Source organism: Lagenorhynchus albirostris, chromosome 2, assembly GCF_949774975.1.
Source record: "Lagenorhynchus albirostris chromosome 2, mLagAlb1.1, whole genome shotgun sequence".
Lineage (NCBI taxonomy): Eukaryota > Metazoa > Chordata > Mammalia > Artiodactyla > Delphinidae > Lagenorhynchus > Lagenorhynchus albirostris.
Window position 1 is genome coordinate 76706127 of NC_083096.1, and position 4765 is coordinate 76710891.

General features: G+C 39.1%; 1 non-coding gene across 1 annotated transcript; it reads left to right on the forward strand.

The window, feature by feature from the left end:
- The first annotated feature begins 4272 nt into the window (after nucleotides 1–4272).
- On the forward strand, nucleotides 4273–4379 carry LOC132516644 (U6 spliceosomal RNA). Its single transcript, XR_009539451.1, has one exon. It is a non-coding gene; the product is annotated as a U6 spliceosomal RNA (small nuclear RNA).
- Nucleotides 4380–4765: the final 386 nt, after the last annotated feature.

Consider the following 4765-nt stretch of genomic DNA (forward strand, 5'->3'; position numbering starts at 1 on the left):
TTGCTCAAGCTAAAGAAGAAAATCAGCAAGTTTGAAAACAAGACACTTGAAATTACCCAGTCAGAGGAACAAAAAGAAAAATGAATGAAAAATAGTAAAGAAAGTCTATAAGACTTTATGGGACACTATCAAACAACCCAACACATGTTATGGAAGTCCCAGAGGAGAAAAGTAAGATAAAAGGGCAGAAAGATTATTTAAAAAAAAATAATGGTGGAAAACTTCCCAAATCTAGGGAGGGAGATGGACACCCAAATTTGTGAAACCCAAAAAATTTCAAATAGATTGAATCTAAAGAGGTCTACAAGTAGACACATTTAATTAAATTGTTGAAAGTCAAAAATAGAGAATATTGGGGCTTTCCTGGTGGCACAGTGGTTAAGAATCCACCTGCCAATGCAGGGGACATGGGTTCGAGCCCTGGTCCGGGAAGATCCCACATGCAGTGGAGCAACTAAGCCTATGCGCCACAACTACTGAGCCTGCGCTCTAGAGCCCGCGAGCCACAACTACTGAGCCCGTGTGCCTAGAGCCCATGCCCCACAACAAAGACAAGCCACCGCAATGAGAAGCATGCACACCACAACAAAGAGTAGCCCCTGCTGACCGCAACTAGAGAAAGCCCAGTGCAGCAGCGAAGACCCAACGCAGCCAAAAATAAATAAATAAATTTATTTTTTAAAAAAATAGAGAATATTGAAAGCAACAAGAGAAAAGTGACTTGTCACATACAAGGGGTTCCCCCATAAGACTATAAGCAGATTTCTCAGCAGAAACTTTACAGGAACAAGCGAAATTATATATTCAAAGTGCTGAAAGAAAAATTCCTGCCAACGAGGAATGCTTTACCAGCAAAAGAGTCCTTTAAAAATGAAGGTGAGATAAAGACTTTCCCAAACAAACAAAAACTGAGGGAGTTATCACCACTATACCTGCCTTACTAGAAGTGCTAAAGAGAACTCTTCAAGTTGAAACAAAAAAATGCTAAACAACAACATGAAAGCATATGAAAGTATAAATCTCACTGGCAGGGGTAAGTATATAGACAAAAGCAGAATAACATAATACTTTGAGTGGTGTGTAAGTTACTTTTAACTCCAGTATAAAAGTTAAAAAACAAAGTATTAAGAAAAACTATAAACACAAGAATTGGTTAATGTAAACACAATATATAAAAAAAGAAAATTCTGACATCTATAACATGGTGTGTGGGAGACTGGTTCAAGATGGTGGAATAGAAGGTTGTGTGCTCACTCCCTCTTGCGAGAGCACCGGAATCACAATTAACTGCTGAACAATAATTGACAGGAAGACACTGAAACTCACCAAAAAAGATATCCCACATCCAAAGACAAAGGAGAAGCCGCAATGAGACAGTAGGAGGGGCGCAATCACAATAAAATCAAATCCCATAACTGCTGGGTGGGTGACTCACAAACTGGAGAATGATTATACCACAGAAGTCCACCCACTGGAGTGAAGGTTCTGAGCCCTATGTCAGGCTTCCCAACCTGGGGGTCTGTCAATGGAAGGAGGAATTCCCAGAGAATCAGACTTTGAAGGCTAGCGAGATTTGATTGCAGGACTTCAACAGGACTGGGGGAAACAGAGACTCCACTCTTGGAGGGCATACACAAAATAGTGTGCGCATCAAGACCCAGGGGGAAGAAGCAGTGACCGCATAGGAGACTGAACCAGACCTACTTGCTAGTGTTGGAGGGCCTCCTGCAGAGGCAGGGGGTTGGATGTGTCTCACCGTGGGGACAAGGACACTGGCAGCAGAAGTTCTGGGAAGTACTCCTTGGTGTGAGCCCTCCCAGAGTCCGCCATTAGCCCCACCAAAGAGCCTGTAGCCTCTAGTGCTGGGTCACCTCAGGCCAAACAACTGACAGTGAGGGAACTCAGCCCCAGCCATCAGTAGACAAGCAGATTAAAGTTTTACTGAGCTCTGCTCACCAGAGCAACACCTAGCTATACCCACCACCAGTCCCTCCCATCAGGAAGCTTGCACAGGCCTCTTAGATAGCCTCATCCACCAGAGGGCAGACAGCAGAAGCAAGAAGAACTACAATCCTACAGCCTGTGGAATGAAAACCACATTCACAGAAAGATAGACAAAATGAAAAGGCAGAGGACTACATACCAGATGAAGGAAGAAGATAAAACCTCAGACAAACAACTAAATGAAGAGACAGGCAACCTTCCAGAAAAAGAATTCAGAATAATGATAGTGAAGATGATCCAGAAACTCACTGGAATTCACTGCTGTGGAACAGAATAAAGAATGAAAAGAAATGAAGACAGCCTAAGAGACCTCTGTGACAACATTAAATGCACCAACATTTGCATTATAGGGATCCCAGAAGGAGAAGAGAGAGAGAAACACCCAAGAAAATATTTGAAGAGATCATAGTCAAAAACTTCCCTAACATGGGAAAGGAAGTAGCCACCCAAGTCCAGGAAGCACAGAGAGCCCCAAGCAGGCTAAACCCAAGGAGAAACACGCCGAGACACATAGTAATCAAATTGACAAAAATTAAAGACAAAAAAAAAATTATTAAAGGCAACAGAGGAAAAAACAACAAATAACATACAAGGGAACTCCCATAAGGTTAACAGCTGATTTCTCAGCAGAAACTCTAAAAGCCAGAAGAGAGTGGCACAATATATTTAAAGTGATGAAAGGGAAGAACCTACAACCAAGATTACTCTACTCAGCAAGGATCTCATTCAGATTCGATGGAGAAATCGAAAACTTTACAGACAAGCAAAAGCTAAGAGAATTTAGCACCACCAAACAAGCTCTACAGCAAATGATAAAGGAACTTCTTTAAGTGGGAAACACAAGAGAAGAAAAGGACCTACAAAAAACAACCCAAAACAATTAAGAAAATGATAATAGGAACATACATATTGATAATTACCTTAAATGTGAATGGATTAAATGCTCCAACCCAAAGTCAAAGGCTGGCTGAATGGATACAAAAACAAGACCCATATATATGCTGTCTACAAGAGACAGGACACATACAGACTGAAAGTGAGGGCATGGAAAAACATATTCCATGCAAATGTAAGTCAAAAGAAAGCTGGAGTAGCAATACTCAAATCAGATAAAATAGACTTTAAAATAAAGAATGTTACAAGAGACAAGGAAGGACACTACATAATGATCAAGGGAACAATCCAAGAAGAAGATATAACAATGGTAAATATTTATGCACCCAACATAGGAGCACCTCAATACATAAGGCAACTTCTACCAGCTCTAAAAGAGGAAATCAACAGTAACACAATAATAGTGGGGGACTTTAACACCTCACTTACACCAATGGACAGATCATCCTGACAGAAAATTAATAGGGAAACAAAAGTTTTAAATGACACAATAGACCAGATAGATTTAATTGATATTTATAGGACATTCCATCCGAAAACAGCAGAATACACTTTCTTCAAGTGCACATGGAACATTCTCTAGGATAGATCACATCTTGGGTCAAAAATCAAGCTTCAGTAAATTTAAGAAAACTGAAATCATATCAAGCATCTTTTCCGACCACAACGCTATGAGATTAGAAATCAGTTACACGGAAAAAAAGGTAAAAAACACAAACACATGGAGGCTAAACAATACATTACTAAATAAGCAAGAGATCAGTGAAGAAATCAAAGAGGAAATCAAAAAATACCTAGAGACAAATGACAACAAAAACACAATGATCCAAAACCTATGGGATGCAGCAAAAGCAGTTCTAAGAGGGAAGTTTATAGCAATACAATCCTACCGCAAGAAACAAGAAAAATCTCAAATGAACAATCTAGCCTTACACCTAAAGGAACTAGAGAAAGAAGAACAAATAAAACCCAAAGTTAGTAGAAGGAAAGAAATCATAAAGATAAGAGCAAAAATAAATGAAATAGAAACAAAGAAACAAGAGCAAAAATCAATAAAAGTAAAAACTGGCTCTTTGAGAAGTTAAACAAAATTGATAAACCTTTAGCCAGAATCATCAAGAAAAAGAGGGAAAGGGCTCAAATCAATAAAATTAGAAATGAAAAAGGAGAAGTTACAACGGACAATGCAGAAATACAAAGCATCCTAAAAGACCACTACAAGCAACTCTATGCCAATAACATGGACAACCTGGAAGAAATGGACAAATTCTTAGAAAGGTATAACATTCCAAGATGAACAAGGAAGAAATAGAAAATATGAACAGACCAATCACAAGTAAAGAAATTGAAACTGAGATTAAAAATCTCCCAACAGTGCTCCCTTCGGCAGCACATATACTAAAATTGTAACGATACAGAGAAGATTAGCATGGCCCCTGCGTAAGGATGACACGCAAATTTGTGAAGCGTTCCATATTTTTGGCTTTGTGACCACATAGATGGGTGGGATACGGAGGGTGGGAGGGAGAGAGATGCAAGAGGGAAGAGATATGGGAACATATGTATATGTATGTATAACTGATTCACGTTGTTATAAAGCAGAAACTAACACACCATTGTAAAGCAATTATACTCCAATAAAGATGTTTAAAAAATAAATAAAAATAAAAGTTGAGTTAAAAAAAAAAATTTCCCAACAAACAAAATCCAGGACGAGGTGGCTTCACAGGTGAATTCTATCAAACATTTAGAGAAGAGCTAACACCCATCCTTCTCAAACTCTTTCAAAAAATTGCAAAGGAAGGAACACTCACAAACTCATTCTATGAGGCCACCATCACCCTGATACCAAAACCAAAGATACTAC